General features: G+C 43.8%; 1 long non-coding RNA gene across 1 annotated transcript in view; it reads left to right on the top strand.

Moving 5' to 3' along the window:
• LOC146357128 (uncharacterized) overlaps positions 1 to 20,074 on the top strand; it is an 87,255-nt gene that overhangs the window by 63,102 nt on the left and 4,079 nt on the right. The window contains exon 2 of the long non-coding RNA XR_014788651.1: positions 10,006 to 10,097. This is a non-coding gene — a long non-coding RNA (uncharacterized LOC146357128). The remainder of the gene's footprint in view (positions 1 to 10,005; positions 10,098 to 20,074) is intronic.

Genomic DNA, 20,074 nt, shown 5'->3' with positions numbered 1-20,074 from the left:
CGGAACTTCACTGGCTGCCTATTAGCTACGGAGCCATGTTCAAGGTCATGTTATTGTCATACAAATGCCTAAACAACTTGGGATCAGGATACCTAGCAGACTGCCTTCCTTTATATATGATATATACCCAGCCGACCTTTCAGATTGTCAGAGGAGGCCTTGCTGGTCATTCCCAAACCAACAGAATGTCACCACATAATACCTCAATGGCAGGCCTTCCCGTTAGCGTGCTCGCCCTCTGGGAAGCCCTCCCCTGTGAAGTCCGAAAGGCAGAAAATGGGGCATGTTTCAAACACCTCCTGAAAACGCACTTGTTCGCCCAGGGCTTCCCTGGCTTGGAATGAATTGCAATTCATCACGCTGCTCCATCTTACTGCTCCTTGTATTGCTCTGTACTATTGTTGGAACTGGGGTTGTTTTTAATATATTTTAATGTATTAATTATTTTAAATGTGATTTTAATATTTATATCTGAACCACTTAGGGCACAATTCATGCATGTTTGGCAGAAAAAAAAGTCCTACAACTCCCAGCATTCCCCAGTCAGCATAACTGGCTGGGGAATGCTGGGAGTTAGACTTTTTTCTGTCTAAACATCCATAGGATTGCGCATTTAGATATTTTATTATATTACATGGCATAGAAGTATCACAGATTGATAGATAGATAGAGTTGAACAATTGTTTGGGGTGGCTGGGATCCCTACATCATGGCACTCCTTCCCCTCCATAAAGTATAGAGTCACTTACCACATCTAGTAATATCATTATCTTGCACATTTTCCCATCACCACTCCACATCATTGGTCGGGGGGAAAGGGAAACATAAAATGTCACAGCATCATAACCTGGGAAATGTATCGATTACATTGTTATTATAAGAATGAAAACTCAGTAATTTTGGTAGCAGCTCTGTGTCTATGATGGGGCCGCGGTGGCTTAGTGGTTAAGACGCTGAACTGCAGACCAGAAGGTCGACAGCAGTTCGAGACCCGAGTGCCGCGTGACAGAGTGAGCTCTCGTCTTCAGTCCCAGCTCCTGCCAACCTAGCAGTTCGAAAGCAAGAAATTGCAAGTAGATAAATAGGTACCGCTTCGGTGGGAAAGGTAACGGCATTCCGTGCACCTTGGTGTTCAGTCATGCCGGCCACATGACCACGGAAGCGTCTTCGGACAGCGCTGGCTCTTCGGCTTAGAAATGGAGATGAGCACCACACCCTAGAGTCGGACACGACTGGTTGGGGACACCTTTACCTTTTTACCTTACCTGTGTCTCCACAGTGTATGGTTTTGCCCTAATAATGAAGGATGTAGGAAAAAATATAAGTTTTCTTTAAATGCATACAACATAATTTGTCATTCAATGTCTCCTAGGAAGGTATGAAAAAGTAAAGATCTTGAGCACATAATTATGACTTTCTACGCACGTGGTTGGTAAGCTTGACCTTGTAAAACTTGCTCCATCAATCATATAATGTTCCTCTTTGCTATCAGGTCATCATATTTCCATAACCATTAATCATGTTGCCCAATAAATTCTTGTGCAATTATTTAGACTGCTCTCTTATCAGCCGCCCACTCTGCATACTGCCACCTTGACTGCACATTTACCCATGCTCCTTTGATCTAGAGGCTGTTCAATCAGATCAACAGAGAGGAGATGGGGGAAGGGGGGCGTTAAAGTGCGTTGTGCTTCAAACAAGAACAAGGCATGACTTTCATGTGAAATCTTTCATTCAGAATAAGCCTTTCAACTTCGAAGTTAAACGTTTATTTCTTTTTCTGAAAAAATGAGTTGCTGATAAAGGGCTTAACCAACTGCAAATATGCAACATTGTACATATGTAGTGTGTTTGAAATTAGAGAAAAGGAGGAGAACAGGAGATGAAAACTAACAGCTGGGGAAAAAGACAGAGCCAGCTTAGCTTAATTCATAGCTGCCAAGTTGCAGCGCCTGTGAGGGGTGTTTTATGTAAATTATATAATTAGCTAATTTGCATGTTTGAAAATTATTTGCATATACATAGCACTAAAAAGAAAAAAAACCACTACTGAGTTTTTCGTATGAGACAACATCAGCATGGTGGACAGTGCTGATGAATTAACTACTCCGGACTTTTTTCCCCCTGCCTTTGGAGCACTAGCAGGTCATGATTCATAGATATGCTTATATAATAGCCTCTTGTTTCCTAAACAAGGAGGGTCCTCAAAAGGCCCAGAACAATTTTAAATCTTTGAGCCGTTTTTGGCATCAAACTTTAATTACATGTTTGCTAACAGAGCTTGTAAACAGCTGCACCAAGAAGCTTCTATTACATCAACCTCTTGTTCTATTTATTTGTTTCACTTGCATCCTGTCCTTCCTCCAAAGAACTCGGGGACAGATGCAGTGCTCTCATTTTATTGTCACGACAGTCTTCCGAGGTAGGTGAGACTGACAGGGAGTGACTTGCCAAAGGCTGCCCAGTGACCTTCTTAGCTAACCAGGGATTTTGAACTTTGGTTTCCCACCTCCTGGGCCAACAATCTAGTCCAGTGTTCTTCACTGTGAGGCCCAAGGACCGCTGGCAGCTCCCGATGACCTCAAGTGTGTCTCTCCTCCTTTCTCATATTCACTGTCTCTCAAATTCACTCTCTTTGCAGAGGCTGCTCACTCTCAGGAGGGGCTGCCCCCTTTGTCCCGTTGTTTGCTCTAGTGGTGGGCTGGCTGCTATGATCTGGGCTACTGGAGGAGGCTTTGGGGCTTGTCAGCTGTAGATTGGGGGTGGAGGCGAATGCAGGAACAATCAGCCAATTAGCTGTAGTGGGGGAGGAGCCCTAAAAGCAAAGAACAATGTGCAGGTAGTGGCGGTGAAGAAGAAATTGAATGTGCAGGTGAGGAAAGAGTAACACTGACCTGACCTGGGAGATTTTGCAGCATTGATTAGAGCACTCTCTCGGTGATGAGAAAAAGATCCATCCCAATCCAAGGATGAAGTCAGAATTTGCCTTCCTGGTGACTTGATGACTGACTTGCTTGAATGACATGGAGAGGCCCCAACGGACCTCTAGCTGAGTCCAGTTTACAGTGTCGTTAGCTGACTGAGGGGGGTGGAAGGAAAGAGAGGCCCCCATGGCTCAGGGAAAGTGCTCAAGTGGGCTGCAGTGGTGATGACTGGAGCCAAAGTGGCCCCTGCTTGAAAAATAGCAAAGATGGACTCATGCAGATGTAGCGCTTACCACCATTAGCCATGCCTTGGAAATTTCCAGGCTTCTTACTGCAAGGTGTTATACCTGGGGCTGCTTCCATAAAGTGTTTGGAAATTTAAGCTGGCCAGATTATTAATTGACCAGTCATTGCAAACATATTGTAACAGAACTTGCACTGGCTCCAGATTGGTTTCTGGGCACATTTTAAAGTTGGTTTTAATCGGGGCACCTAAAGGACCACCTTCTTCTGTATGAACCTGCCCCAGACCCAGCACCCACGACTGGATTGAAGCCTGCCCTGAGGGAGAGGGGTGGGGGGCAAGGACATTGCGCCAAGCAGCTGAGTCTAGGAGTCACACACCATTTTTATTTCTTCCAAATGCCACCGATGTAGTGTTCCAGGTCACTGGGGGAAATTTAAATGGTGGCTCCAAGCTGTTCTCCACTCATTACAGCACTGCGACTGCCTCCAGGTAAGCCCAGGACTTACTCATAAGTCAGCTCAAGCCAGAGAGCACTTTGCTGGGTGTCCCACAAAACCAACTGGCCATGACCTGCCTACTTGCCTTGAAAATCATCCATGGTCCTGCTCCAGATACCTTCACTTTTAGAGGTTAGGGGTGGTTACCAGAGATGGGGGCTCTTTTCTGTGGTGCTGCCGATTGTGGAACTGCCCAGAAACATTTGCCTGGTGCTGACATTGCTATCTTCTCAGCACCAGATTAAAACTGTCCAGTTCCCTCAAGTCTCTGATTGCAATTAATACAGATCAGCTCATTACTTTAATAGCTCTTCTACATACTACTACTGTTCTGTATATTTTGGATTTTAGGTTGTATCTTAACCTGGTTTTAATGTGTGCATTTGTGCGTGTGTGTGTGTTTCAAATTCTCATAAAGTGCTGTACAACCCACACTCTACCACACACAAAGAAATAAAAAGTAAAACCAAAGTCTTAATAATGGGGAAAGCCTACCAATTATTGTCTTCTGTACAGAATAACAACAAAATTTGAAACACTTCTACTCTACTTCAAACCCATTAGCACAACGTTTGACTAACTTAAATAGATGTTAGTATGCATTTGTGCTTTGTTTAAAATAAAGGGTAAGCGGCTTTGAAGGCAGAAAAATAAACACACACATATTCATATATAAATATCTGCTCTCTGTTAACTGTGATTACAAAATGGAGAGCCAGCCTCAGAAACATGTGGGCCTGCTTGGAAATCCACTTCAAACCTAGAGGGGAGGGGAGGTGCATTCCCAGTGCTGCCTCCTGACTGGTTGACAGGAAGACAACATTGTGCCAGGCCATTACCGCAGTGACTCTCATGGCCGGCCCTCTCATGAGGCGGGGTGACTTTCAGGCGGTGGAACAGGAGTTATGGTAAATTGCAGTAAATTCCCCCCCATCCCACCAGGAGAACCTGCTGCCACTGTATGCTACCAGCCCACCCATCCCTTTGTCACTGCCACTGTGTCTCCCACCTCCTCATGCCATTGCCACCGTCACCTACTCTGCAGATCCTCTCAGAGCAAGCAGCGGGCAGGCAACCTCTCTGAAGAGCTGCATGGGCCAGAAAAGCGGCCAGTGCATCTGTTCAGAGAGCGGGCCAGGCCCAAATGCCTGGCTCTGAGGGGTCCTTCCTCAGAGCCAGGCATTGTGAGAGGGGTGACCCTGGAGATCGCCCATGGTACAGGCAGTCTCCAGGGACACCCCTCCCACAATGCCTGGTTCTGAAGAAGGACCCCTCAGACCCAGATATTTGGGCTGGACCAGTTCTTAGAAGAGCCGTGCTGGCTGCTTTCTCAGCTGACACTCCCCCCACCTTTCTCCCCCCTGCTCTGACAGCAGCAGTGGGGGGGGGGAGGCAGATATGGCAGCAATTGGGAGAGCAGTGGTGGCAATGGGCAATGTTGGCAGCGCATGTGTGCTCTCCTGTCTCAGACACTGCTGACTGTCCCTGGTCTGTACTACCCTGAATACGACTGTCTCTTAAAAGGCAGGGCACCTCCATTCTTGTTATTTCCTGCTAAAAATTGGCAGGACTAGCTCATCCAGCAGCAGCAGTTCAGTAGACCAGCTGTCCAATTTCCCTCAAATTAGCCTGCTGTGTCACAGTGTTATGAATCCAGTTTCGAACACTTTCACAATAAAACTGTGCTACTGCTACCTGGGGATGCTTCTCAAATTCTCCTCCTCTGAATTCCCCCGATCTGCATTATGTGGATTTGTTCCTGAAGTGGTGCATTAGGAACTGTCCATCATGTCAGGAGTTGCCGGAGCTAGAACCAGGAACTGTAATTATGTGGCAACTTCCTGACACCATCATGAAATTGAATATGATGAAGAGTGGTATATAAACGTCTTAAAGAAATGAAGTATTCGCAGGTTCTGGACTGGTCCTCCCTGAACTGGAAGGACTATAAATGTCTTCCTGTTTCGGCCAGGACCTCGCCTGACCAACAGAATTTTCCAGGCTCTCATGGGTTTCTGGGAGTTTCCCAGCTCCAGCTCCCTGCTCCACCGTGGCCTGCTCCTGGCTCACCTTTGACAGCTGCCTATGGCTCAGCCTTGCACACATATGCATTGATAAAACACTGCAAAAAAAGCAACTTTGTTGAGATTATATAAAGCAGGGGTGGCAAAGCTCTTTGAGACTGAGGGTCAATTCAATTTCAGAGACGCTCTCAGGGGCAGCATATTTTGATGTATTCTATTTCTATATATTTTTTAAATTTTGACTTAATTTTTTTTAATGTAATGTTGTATAGTTGTAATTTTATGTTTATGTTGTTGCTCACTGCCTTGTGTGGACTTTGTCCAGGATAAATACGTTTTGAGAAAAAAATAAATAATTTTTTTTGCAGTGTTTTATCCATATGTGCATGTGTGTTGGCCATGTGGCTGGAGGGAGGTGCAAATTAACTGAATGCAGCAAAATGTGCACCCTCCAATTCTAGAATTAACTTTATACATTATCCTAGTTAAACTAAAATTCAGGAGGAGTGGAATGAATGGTTGTATGAGGAACAATAAAGGAACAGGGAAATTCAATCATCCTTGCTACTAATTTCATGAGCACTTTGTCTGTCACATGAGTCAAAAACAAAACAAGCTTGGATTTTGTTCAAGAAGAAAGTAATGTGTAACTGAAGATGGTGTTCAATGACGACTGATAAACAGGGACTATAATTATTAATTTCTCAGCCACTGTGAAGTATGTTAACCTGTCAGCAGCCCAAGGTTCCTTACCAAGCCCGTGCTAGATGCCTAAATATCATCGCTTGATATGCCAGATACAGTCTTGATTAAAACTTATTTTTCCTGCATCAGATTATGTAGAAAGGGGAGCTAATATGAGCAAAACATTAAAAATGCCTACCTTGTATTTCTTTGTTTTTTGAATGAATAACTACCAAGTCCTTATGCTGATTTAGAGCTACGTCACATAACACTTTCCCTAAAAATGTATACACAGGAAGCACCACGACGTTATAGTTATGAATAATTGCTCATTATTTGTATTTTAGCCTAAATACTTTATTGCATTGCATATTGTTGTGTGCCAGCCTTCATGTCCAAAAGGTGGGACAGAAATGTCAACAGATAAATAAAATATTGTACACACATGTATTTTGCTGTTTGCACACTCAGAGTACACACCATGGGAAACCATGAATGTTTGAAGCTTTCTAGCATAGTTAATTCACTACCTTGAATTGGGGCCAGATAGCTACTGGAAGCCAACAAAGACTTTAAACATCTGTATAATGTGCTGTTGAAGATCCTTACGCATGAAAGGTGGGCTTGTGCATTCTTCACCAGTTATAGATTCTGAGCAATCAAAAAGGATGTTACAGCGGATTAACTTTAAGGTTACAAAAGGTGTGAATAACCTTTACCAGGCCCCAAACTGAAAAAAGGAGCCAGGTTTTTAACTGAGTGGAACTGGTGAATAGTATTTTTGCCAATGCAAACATTTCAGGTTTACGTGTATTCCCTGTCTGAATTTTCTAATTAAAAACAAAACAACACCCCCCCCCCCACGCACACACAAAGCTTGGATCCAGGCTGTGTATGAATGGAAGGCTGCTTGAGCAAGTTTCCACCAATTCCTCCCTCCGAGCCTACCTGTGTCCAGCATGAGCCATTTTGCAACTTTGGGGCAGGGGGTATAGGAGGCAGGGGGGAAACCCTGTTGGGCGAATTACCTTCCATTCTGTATCCAAGCCCTTAAGTTCATATAGATGTTAGCAAGAGCTTCCTTTGAATTGTGTGTATAGTCTATGCAGCAGGTTAAGAAAAACAAAGTGTTGTGTCAAACTCAAGTAGAGAAGGGAGGCTGAACTTCATCAGTGATGGATCCTTCTTCCTGCAAGTCATAAAACCATAGAGGAGCTGCTAAGTACACTAGAGGCACATTTACACATTAATGCCAGCATGGAATGTGCATCCACAGCCAGAACATTACAAATCTGGACTGGCAATTACTATTCCATTGTCTGGAATCCAATTTCCACGTTTATTACTTAATGCTAAACTGCAGATTAATTTCCAGTAGCTGGGCACTGAGCAAATGAGTCACACCATATTCATTCTGCTTCTACTAGAAGGGATGCAGTCATGTGGGCAGAGAGGCATGTGTGTGTATCAGGAGCAAAATTCATTTTAATAGAGGGCAGGACAGGTTTTAGGCTAATAGGTGTTAGCTTCACACCTAATGTGTTGCACTGGGCCTTTTTAGTTTTCATGCCAACTGCTCTCAGAGCACTGATAAAAAAGCAAGATATCTGCCTAGTAAGTGACAACATTTCAAAAAACACTCAGTGCAATCTATACTCTACATTGTGAATAACTCTGGCTGTAATTTTCTTTTAAACTCCCTGCTCTGTAGCCTCCAGACTCTCTCTCTCTGGTTGTGTAATGCAAGTCATTAATTTTTCCATTCACTGCTCAGCCAGTTCCTCCTTATTCTGCCCCTGAAAAATATCTATATTTAAAATACATCCCACATAATTGGATTCCAACTAGACACCACTAAGCAATCATTTTTCATTGATACTGCAGATTTGCTACAAACATGAGTGGGAAGCTTCCTCTGTACATTTTCTGATTGAATTTAATACTGCCAAATACAAGTTATTCAGCGTCTAATTTTTCAGTCTGTGATTACCTTATATACAGTATGAATTGCTGCTACCATTCCAATACTATTGTTTAACTCTTCCTGTCCACACGAGAGATTTTCAAAAACAGCTCCTTCCCTCCCCCATCTCCATCACCCCCCCCCCCCAACTGCAATATCCCTCTAAGATTGGCCAGGATAATTCTCATATTGCTGACCTGGGCATGAAGCTTTCACTAAGGCTGCCTACTTGAGCTTGAATCAAGATGTTCCAGCTCACAGGGGCATGCTGGGAGTTGTAGGACTTTTTTCTATCTAAATATGCATAGGATCGCGCCTTTAGCTACTACTTTGCATTGGCTCTTGGAGGGATCAGCTACATAAGACTGGGTTCACACAACATGACAAGCCATGGTGGGTTGTTGTCTTGTGCAAACCCAGACTGATTCCCTCAGAGTAGCTTGTGCATGAGCAACAAGTCACCCTAACAACCCATGGCATGTTCTAAGGGGTTGTTCAGCCCACGATGAGTTGGCATGGTGTCAAAATCTGGCACTGCCAACCCATCATGGATTGCGAGCATTGCTGAGCAAGCTGCTTGGCAAGAGCAGCAGAAACCCCTGCCGCTCTTGCTGAGCGATCTCGCCCATGAGCGAGTGACAGCCTCTCCAACAGTGCCCAAGCTTTCTCTCTGAAAAAGAGTCTCTGTAGATCTACATGCCACCCCTTTTTCCCTCCCATTCGCACTAACTGTGGCAACCTTTGACAGCTCCTTTGATAGCTGTCAAACGTAGTGATGGCTAAGGCGAAACGGGTGCAAAAAAGGGGGTGGTTTGTACTTCTCTTTGAAGACACATGGAGGACTTGGGCAAGTGGGGATTCTTAGCAGGGCACCCCCAAGGGTCAGGGCAATACTTAAAACCCTGGGGATCACCCTGATAAGGGGGTAATCTGCACCCCTTTTCCCCACCTATCAACTGTAGAAGGTTATATACAGTCCCCTCTTGTCAGTTACTTTGCATGTTTGACAGCTGAAACATACAAGGTACCGGTCAAGGCAAGCTTATCTATTTTGGACAGTTGGAGTTGTGCACTTGTGCAACTCGGAAAAAAAAAAAAAATGGGAACATTTGCACAAATTACCGAGGATGGATTTTTTAAAAAATATATATACCAGGGTCGTGGTTTTCATGGCGAGGGGCCTTAGCGGCATTGTGGAACTCAAGGAGATGGGTTCTGCCACCATGTCCCCTGGGATACCTGTTGGGGCCAGAAGTCGGACCAAGGGGAAGAAGAGGGAGAAGAACCCACAGTGATCCTGAGCATCTGTCAGGATCCCTGTGGGCTGTTCGGACGACAACCCACACTGCATGGCTTATTTTGCAGGGTGGGTTGTCGTGTCATGGTTCCAGGGCATAGTCTGAAGGCACATGAGGCAGCCACCTTGCTGAAGCTAAGCAGGTCTTGTTCTGGTCAGTGCTTGGAGGGGAGACCATCTGGAAACCACATGTAGCCTCCTTGAGTTCCACAATGGAAGAAAGGTGGGATATAAATTAATTAAATAAATAAATAATACTCAGCCACAGACTACATAGCTGGTGCAATGGTGTATGTAGAGTGGTGTAATACAGATGCACTGAATTCCAGTATTCTTATACAGAAGGTTCTTTTCTTTCTTATTTCACAGAGACAGACAAGAATTGACGCATCCCAGCTTGTTTGGCTTAAAACAGTTGATGCCATGCTTTTTGCCATCAGAGAATAAGACACGGCAAATTGGTGAGGCAATTCCCATTATTTTGCTCCAATAAAATATATGATTGTACTCTTTGCATATATATATATATTTGCTGATCATGGCAGATGCCTTGTTCTCACTTCGGTGGTGAACAGTGCCTGGGCTGTAGCACTTCAGACTGAAGATGGTGGCTCCCATGACTGAATGTTGTTTCATAGAAAAACAGTCCTTATACAAGAACATACTTCAAAAACTAGGTGTTGGGGAGAAGAGAGCCCTGACACACCAATTTTCTATGTGGAGGGTATGGTTTATATGGAGGAGTATTCAATCATGTGAGCCCCCCCCCCCCCCGCAGTCTGAACTGGTACAGCCCAGACACAAGTTTACCACCTTAGAGAGAACTTATTAAACAAGCTTCTGAAGGATTAAGTACTTTAGTCATATATACATCATGTTATGCAGGGAAACATGTTGTGAACAGATTATTAACATGGTGAAACACACAGAACATATTAATGGATTAGTTCTCACTACCAAAACAGCCAAACATATACCAACTACTTTTGGACTCTTACAGAATTTTTGCATAACATTACCAAAGCAGAATGTAAGCCTGGTAATTTCAGGGAATTTAAAAGGTGCATACCTATTGGCATGCTCACAGCTTGAATGACTACTTATGAATATATATATATATATATATATATATATTTAAAATGGGTTTAAAATGTTGCACACAGTAGAAGGAGATTGCAAAGGAGTTCCACATTTGCATTTCATTCTGGTAAGAAAAAAATGACTCAAGAGAAAGGTGAAAAAATAGAAGATTGGACAGATAAATAAATCTGGGAATTTCAGAAAAACCAGTCCAAGTCATGAGCTACCGCTAGCTGCATTTTAATAAGCACCAGCAATCTGTTTTCCTGACACCGGCTCTTTCTTTTTAGAAGAATCTAAACACCACTTTCATTTCTTCAAAACTATGATTTCAGGAAAAGCATAATTTTCACATTTCATCTGATGTATTCAGCGCCCCACTGTGTTATGACTTTTCAGATTTCATCAAGTCACATTAATTTACATTTGCCCAGGCTCTCTCAGTGGAATGCGCACTCTGGGTCAATTTCCTACCAAGGCTTGATCACTTTGGCATCGTTGCATTGCTGGCTATTTGGGCCCCGTTCACTGATCTCCACATACCCCATACTTGCAATTCATTAGCAATCATTTCTCTTCTCCGCACGGAGAAATATGAAAAGGAAAGAAACAGCAAGAAAGAAGCAAACAAAATTAGCTCACAGTCTGGAATATGGCCTTATGATCACTTAGGGCTCAGCTATGTTAGAAAATGTGCACTAAAGTAAGAAAATTGATTTAAAATGGACAGAGTGAAATGGCAATTCCCCAGTCCCTCCATTTTTTAATTAGATTATAGTTAGAAGGCATGACTAGTGACAAAAGTGTTGTCATAAGAACATATGAAGAGACCTGCTGGATCAGACAAAGAGCAGATCTAGTCCAGCATATGACTTCCTACAGTGGCCAACCAGATGCCTATGAGAAGCCCATATGACAGGAAGGCAACAGCCCTCTGCCACCTGTTTTCTCCAGCAGTGCCAGCTCCAGGTTTCTGAGGGCCCTTGGGCAAGGCACCCTCAATGGGCCCGCTCCCTCAGTGAGTCTGCCTTCTCAGTGCTGTTGTCTCCAGCACCTACTGCTTCTCCTCTTCTTCCTTACTGTCGCTACCACTTGCTTGCTTGATGGGCAGAGAGCCAGTGAGCAAGGAGGCAAGAGGATTCCACCTTCTCCTCCTCATCACCACTGTTATCTGGGCTAGAGTAAGAGGCAAGCAAACAGATTGCAATGGTGAAGAGGAGGAGCGACTCCAAGGGGTTCTTGCCAGTAGGCCCCTGCTGGAGTGTGGCCCCTCGGCAGGTGCCTAGCCATGCCTACCCTTGACACTGGCCCTATTACCTAGCAACTGGCATTCAGAGGCATATAGCCTCTGATCCTGGAGGTGGCATACAGCCATCATGACTAGAAGTCATTGATAGCCTTTTTGTCCATTAATTTGTCCAATCCCCTTTTAAAGCCAGCTATAAGGACCTAAGAAGTTCAGTGTTCAGGAAGGACTCAGGTGACTCTCAGAGAGAAGTACAGCCATCCAGGACAGATTCAAACAAGTGGGACCTGCAACAAAAATGTTGCAGTAGGATGTAGCCCCCCCTTCATGGATCACTGCCTTGTTGTGGTGAAGGGGCTTGTGTAACTCAGTGAAGCCATAAGCTATGCCGTGCAGGGCCACCCAAGACGGACAGGTCATGGCAGAGAGTTCTGACAAAATGTGGTCCACTGGAGAAGGAAATGGCAACCCACTCCAGTATTCTTGCCAAGAAAACCCCATGGAACGTAACACAAGGCTAAAAGAGATGACACCGGAAGATGAGCCCCTCAGGTCGGAAGGTGTCCAATATGCTACTGGGGAAGAGCAGAGGGTATTTCCAAGTAGCTCCAGAAAGAGTGAAGCGGCTGGGCCAAAGCCGAAAGGACACTCAGCTGTGGATGTGTCTGGTGGTGAAAAGAAAATCCGATGCTGTAAAGAACAATATTGTTTAGGAACCTGGAATGTCACATCAATGAATCAAGGTAAGTTGGAGGTGGTCAAACATGAGATGGCAAGATTGAACATCGACATCTTGGGAATCAGCAAACTAAAATGGACAGGCATGGGCGAATTTAATTCAGGTGACCATCATATCTACTATTGTGGGCAAGAATCCCTGAGAAGAAATGGAGTAGCACTCATAGTCAACAAAAGGGTGGGAAAAGCAGTACTGGGGTACAATCTTAAAAACGATAGAATGATCTCAGTACGAATCCAAGGCAAACCATTCAACGTCACAGTAATTCAAGTCTATGCCCCAACCACTGATGCTGAAGAAGCTGAGGTTGATCGGTTCTATGAAGACCTACACCACCTTCTAGAACTAACACCAAAAAAAGATGTCCTCTTCATCATAGGGGATTGGAATGCTAAAGTAGGAAGTCAAGAAATCACCGGGATAACAGGCAAGCATGGCCTTGGTGTACAAAATGAAGCAGGACAAAGGCTAATAGAGTTTTGCCAAGAGAACATGCTGATCATAGCAAACACTCTTTTTCAACAGCACAAGAGACGACTCTACACATGGACATCACCAGATGGTCAATATCGAAATCAGATTGATTATGTCCTTTGCAGCCAAAGATGGAGAAGCTCTATACAGTCAGTAAAAACAAGACCTGGAGCTGACTGTGGCTCAGATCATGAGCTTCTTGTTGCAAAATTTCGGCTTAAATTGAAGAACGTAGGGAAAACCACTAAACCATTCAGGTATGACCTCAATCATATCCCTTATGAATACACAGTGGAGGTGAGGAATAGATTTCAGGGATTAGACCTGATAGACAGAGTGCCTGAGGAACTATGGATGGAGGTCCGTAACATTGTTCAGGAGGCAGCAACGAAATCCATCCCAAAGAAAAAGAAATGCCAGAAAGCCAAGTGGCTGTCTGATGAGGCTTTACAAGTAGCTGAGGAAAGAAGGGAAGCAAAAAGCAAGGGAGAAAGGGGAAGATATATCCAACTGAATGCAGAGTTCCAGAGAATAGCAAGGAGAGACAAGAAGGCCTTCTTAAATGAACAATGCAAAGAAATCAAGGAAAACAACAGAATGGGAAAGACTAGAGATCTCTTCAAGAAAATCGGAGATATCAAGGGAACGTTTTGTGCAAAGACTGGCATGATAAAGGACAAAGAAGGCAGGGACCTAACAGAAGCAGATGAGATTAAGAAGAGGTGGAAAGAATACACAGAAGAACTATACAGGAAAGATTTGAATGTCCCTGATAGCCATGATAGTGCGGTCACTGAACTTGAGCCGGACATCCTAGAAAGTGAAGTCAAGTGGGCCTTAGGAAGCATTACTAACAACAAAGCTAGTGGAGATGACAGTATTCCAGCTGAGCTATTTAAAATCCTAAAAGATGATGCTGTTAAAGTGCTGCATTCAATATGCCAACGAATTTGGAACACTCAACAATGGCCGCAAGACTGGAAAAGGTCAGTTTACATTCCAATTCCAAAGAAGGGCAATGCCAAAGAGTGTTCAAACTACCGCACAATTGCACTCATTTCACATGCCAGCAAGGTGATGCTCAAAATCCTACAAGCTAGGCTTCAGCAGTATGCGAACCGAGAACTACCGGAAGTACAAGTTGGGTTTCGAAGAGGCAGAGGAACTAGAGATCAAATCGCCAACATTCGCTGCATCATGGAGAAAGCAAGAGAATTCCAGAAAAACGTCTATTTCTGCTTCATTGACTATGCTAAAGCCTTTCATTGTGTGGATCACAACAAACTGTGACAAATTCTTAAAGTGATAGGAGTACCAGACCACCTTACCTGTCTCCTGAGAAACCTGTACGAGGGTCAAGAAGCAACAGTAAGAACCAGACATGGAACAACCGAGTGGTTCAAAATTGGGAAAGGAGTACGACAAGGCTGCATATTGTCACCCTGCTTATTTAACTTATACGCAGAGTACATCATGAGAAATGCCGGGTTGGATGAATCAGAGGTCGGAATTAAGATTGCTGGGAGAATTATCAACAACCTCCGATATGCAGACGATACCATCCTAATGGCAGAAAGTGAAGAGGATCTCAAGAGCCTCTTGTTGAGGGTGAAAGAGGAGAGTGCAAAAGCTGGTTTGAAACTCAACATTAAAAAAACGAAGATCATGGCATCTGGCCCCATCACTTCCTGGCATACGGAAGGGGAAGAAATGGAAGCAGTGACAGATTTTACTTTCTTGGGCTCCAAGATCACCGCAGATGGTGACTGTAGCCATGAAATTAAAAGACGCTTGCTCCTTGGGAGGAAAGCTATGGCCAACCTAGACAGCATAGTCAGAAGCAGAGACATCACCTTGCCGACAAAGGTCTGTCTAATCAAAGCTATGGTTTTCCCAGTAGTAATGTATGGCTGTGAGAGCTGGACTATAAGGAAGGCTGAGCGCCGAAGAATTGATGCTTTCGAACTGTGGTGCTGGAGAAGACTCTTACGAGTCCCCTGGACTGCAAGGAGGTCAAATCAGTCCATCCTAAAGGAAATCAACCCTGAGTGCTCATTGGAAGGACAAATACTGAAGCTGAAGCTGAAATATTTTGGCCACCTAATGCAAAGAGAAAACTCTCTGGAAAAGACCCTGATGCTGGGAAAGACTGAAGGCAAAAGGAGAAGGGGACGGCAGAGGATGAGATGGCTAGATAGCATCACCGATGCAATGAATATGAACTTGAGCACACTCCGGGAGAGAGCGGAGGACAGGAAGGCCTGGAGTGCTATGGTCCATGGGGTCACGAAGAGTCGGACACGACTGAACGACTGAACAACAAGGATGTAGCCCTGTTCTCGGTTGCAACCAGCCAGCCAGCAATGCCCTATTTCAGAGTACGCAATTGCTTTCTTCCTCCCTGTTTCCCCCTCCTGTTCAGTTCCTTGCTTAAAAGCTTTGGTCTGCTCACTTTTTGGAGGCCAACAAAGTCATAGGCTGTTTATTAAAGAACGAGCAAAACTTGGAACTGAATAAGAAAAGGAAAGTAGCCACAAGAACAGGTTGAGGACGAGGTCTTTAGCTCCAACCCAATATAGTGAAGAAGACTTCAAATTTAACTGTCATTCCCATTATCATTCCCCACCCCCAAACTGTACTCAGTGGGCTGTATAGATTCCTGCTTTTAAGGTTTTGTGTTTTTTTTGTTTTTTTACATTTTTTGGTACTTCTTCATATGATTTCCCCAAGCCTGTTGATACCTCCCTCCAGGGCTGGAGTCCAGGACAGGCATAATTGGGCACCTGCTGAGGGCCTACACACTGGCAGGGGCCAAATGACTGAAGTTGCTCTTCCTTTTCACCATTACAACCTGCTTTATCACCTGCCTTTTGTCTGGCCTGGACAACAGTGGTGGTGAGAAGGAGGAGCAGTAGATACCCCTGCCTACTTGCTCACTGGTTCGCTGCCTGTGATGCAAGCAAGCAGTAGCAATGATGAGAAAGAGGAGGAAAAATAGCAGCTGGTGACACTGGTGGTGAGAAGGAGACTCCCCGAGGAAGGTGGCTCATTGAAAGTCTTGTGCAAGGGCCCTCAAAAACCTCGAGCCAGCCCTGCCTCCCTCCCTCTTGTGTGTGGATAGTGCAGTTTTGGCTACGTAAGAATTAGCACTCAGAAAATGGGTTCATTAGAACATAAGAACAGCCATGCTGGATCAGGCCAAGGGTCCGTCTAGCCCAGCATTCTGTTCACACAGTGGCCAACCAGCTGCCCAGGGGAAACCCACAAGCAGGACATGAGTGCAACAGCACCCTCACACCCATGTTCCCCAGCAACTGGTGTACATAGGCATACTACCTCTGATACTTCCATTATTAGTATACAGCAGCCTTCCTCAACCAGGTGCCTTCCCAGCACACCTGAACATTGGCCATGGTGACTGGGGTGGCTGGGAGTTGAAGTCCAAACCATCTGGAGGTTGGGGAAGGCTGGTATATAGGTTCCTTCTCTCACCTTATCTTTTTCTAGTTTGTTTGTGGCAGCTTTGCTTGGTAATCTCACAACACTTGGTGGGCACATGGGCAGAAACACCTGAAGATTTTTACTTCTCACTGCTGCTAAGTATTTCAAAACCTTTAGGTTTGTAGACCACCATGTTTATTTCAATTGCCAAATTAATCGTCGTCGTCGTCATAAAAGATGCTGAATGAAAGCCTAGTTAGAGATGATTCAGAAAATATCAGATGGCAGATATTCTCATGAGGCATGTTCTATAAATCAGAAATCCATCAGAGTGAGAGCAAACAACAGTATGCTATCCATGGGACAGTGGTGACAGAATGTAGTCTGCATACTTACCCTCAGAAATTAAATACAGCTAGCCAGAATGGCACCTTCTGTCCTGAGATGGAAAACAGACAGGGCTGATTATGTAAAACGGCCAAATGCGTAGTCCACCACTGGTACGGGAGAGATTCTTCTTAGCCCGTGTGTGTGTGTGCTTGCATTCAGCAGCTGATGAGATTACTGCATCAACAGTCATATATTTATGTATGTATTTACTTGATAAGAAGCTACATTTTGTCAGCTCTTGAGAGGAACATCCACAGGCCTCACATGTATTTATTTATTTATTTTATTTATTATTAAATTTATTAATCGCCCATCTGGTTGGTCACCCAGCCACTCTGGGCGATGTACAACATACAATAAAACAGTTTAAAACAATAAAATTCCACCATAAAAACATTTTCTAAAATACCCTAACCCACCCCAAATATAGAGATTTATCACATCTCTATACCTCCCAATAGCTGAAGCTCTCTGAGCGGTTCACAATTAAAACCATAAAATACAACATAAAAGTTTAAAAGTACAGTATAAAATAAAAATAAAACCTAGTAGCAATACAAAGATTTAAAATACAATGCAAAGATGTTAAAGTTAAAAATTTGAAATATTGATACCCTTCCTTCCTTTCTTAAAATGAACCCCGACAGCGAATGGTCCATTTAAACAACAACGACAACACAAATCATCAATAAACTAAATTACAGACCAGCAGAGCCCTCAAACCCAGCATATGGAATCACTGTTAAACAGGCTTTTCCACGCATACATCTCTTTACTACAGAGATCTGTCTTTCCTTGGACGGTGCCCGAGCCAGGTAGGCCTCCCTCAGGATTCTACTGCACCCAAGAAAGTCATAATCTGCATGCCCACCCAGTGCCTACCACACCTCAGAGGCAGTAGACATGGAGAAGTGTCTCCAGTGTTGTTCCAAATGTTTGTGTACGTTTATATTGGTGGAGATGGTTCTGAATATATCCCAGTCCAGAATGACTATTCACATGCACAACCTGTTACAGAATAAGTTTTGTCTGACCACACATGAGACAGAAGTAGGGATGTGTGAATCAGGAAAACTCAAGCTCACCGAAGTTCACCAAATTCCATCTTGCAGCTTGTTCCAACTCAAGTCCATATCAGATTGCGATCTTTGTTTTTTTCATTTCGCATGAAAATCCACCCGTATTTTTGTGCGTATTTTTCCAAATCAATCGTGCATCAATTGTGCATATTTTTTAAATGTGCATATCTTTGTAATGCGTGCATTCTTCTTCCATTGATGAAAGCATATTTATATGCATTTTTCAAAAGTATGCATTTTTTCATGCAAATTTTTCAAATATGTGCACGCTATTGAACACATTTTTGTGGGGTGCATGTGTCCGTGAATCATATTGGAAGCTCAGAAATGTACAGACTTTGACTGCAAAGTCCATGTTTGGTCCGAAAAGTGTGAACTGGGTAAATACTGATCAAAAGCGAACTGAAACGAATTTCTCATACATCCCTAGACAGATGACAACTGCATGCATTAAACAGGACCTTTAATTAATATTAACAGGCATCTCCCTGTTTCAGCTAAAACAGGCGAAGTAAGTAGGCAAAGGTGAAACCAAAACCAGCATCCCAACTTCCTTACATGTGCTAACCATTTAGTGGCATTTCAACAAGTTATTTTCCCCTTTATACCATGGATTTTAACTAATGAGTGTTGCTTATTCCAACACGAATAGCATGTCTACTCACAAATAAGCAGGACAGGCTTCTTACTCAGAAGTAAGCAGGACTGAATCACTCAGCAGCACTTTCAAATAGCATCCTAAATATCAAGGCATCTTCAGTGCTAAGCAGGAAAAACACTTTTATCTGATCAGCTGCTGTACAGAGATAAGAGCTTTCCTCTCCATGGCAGAGAGGAGCAGAACCAGGGGAACAAGCTTCCAGACCAGATGGGAAGCACCTGCAGGCCTTCTCAGGCCAGAGATTCACCATCCCTGGTTTACAGTCCTAAACATCAAAAGCAGGGCTTTGAGTTGGATGCAGAAACAAATTGGTAACTACCAGTACAGTAACTGGTGGAGTAGTAGAACATACCATACTTGTCCCTTTTGAATGCAGTTCATCACAACTACAGACGATGACAACTCATTCCGCAAACTGTAGATCCTGGGCCAGTGGAGGTAGATAAAACTCATTTTTAATTTGCTGCTATGAAAAGGAAAAGGGTGGCTATGGAGGAGAGGAGAAAGAGAGACTCTGAAAATGAAAACCTCGGTGCCTGAATAAAACCATTATTGAACAAGGGACTAAATGAGCTTCTAATAAGATCCCATACCAAAAAGGGCGATAGTACTGGAGTGAATAAGTCAGTCTTTCTCAATAAAAATCAAAGCCCTTTGTTTTTGTCGAAGCCTTTCTCACTCTCTGCCTTTACATTATAATCAATAGAGGCTGAATTTAGGGAGTATTATCAGTGCTGTGATTGCAACCTCTGACATTAAAATCCATAGGGTTGCTGGGAGCATTAGAACATCCGGGATAAATTAATTCACTGTAAGTCAGAGCTTTGAAGCTAGGAGCACCATCAAGGCTTTTGAAGCTTAAGCCCTGTTTAGATTACTTGATTAAAGTCGGTCCAAAGCTTCACCAATCAATATATTTTGCTTAAAAACAGCGTTGATACAGAAGCAAATTTAATTGGATCTGCAAGACCCTGCCTGGACAATAGTTCAACATATCATGAGATAATGTTCACAGGATGGGGCAGGTGGGGGAGAGAAGTTGGGAGAGGGGAGAGGGAAGGAGTCCAACTCATCACTGTGGCTTTTAAAGAGTGTATTTACAGCAGCCACGTGAAAATAATCCAGACACACGCGAAGGCAATGGGGCAAAGCTAAAGGACAAGGAAGAGAGAACTACTGACAAAGCTCTAACACAGGGGAAAAAGACCAAGGAGCTGCCTGGATTGTTGGCCAGGGCTCAATTTGTTCCTTCATTACAGCACATAGGGACCTGATCCTAGCTTCAGTGGTGGCAAACATTGCCTGTCTTTTTCTTTAATGAACTTACC

Source organism: Heloderma suspectum, chromosome 1 (genome assembly GCF_057233095.1).
Source record: "Heloderma suspectum isolate Gila_16-S chromosome 1, 16-S_ref, whole genome shotgun sequence".
Taxonomy (NCBI): Eukaryota; Metazoa; Chordata; class Lepidosauria; order Squamata; family Helodermatidae; genus Heloderma; species Heloderma suspectum.
Note: the sequence above shows the minus strand (reverse complement) of the source record. Positions and strands in the feature narration are given on the sequence as shown.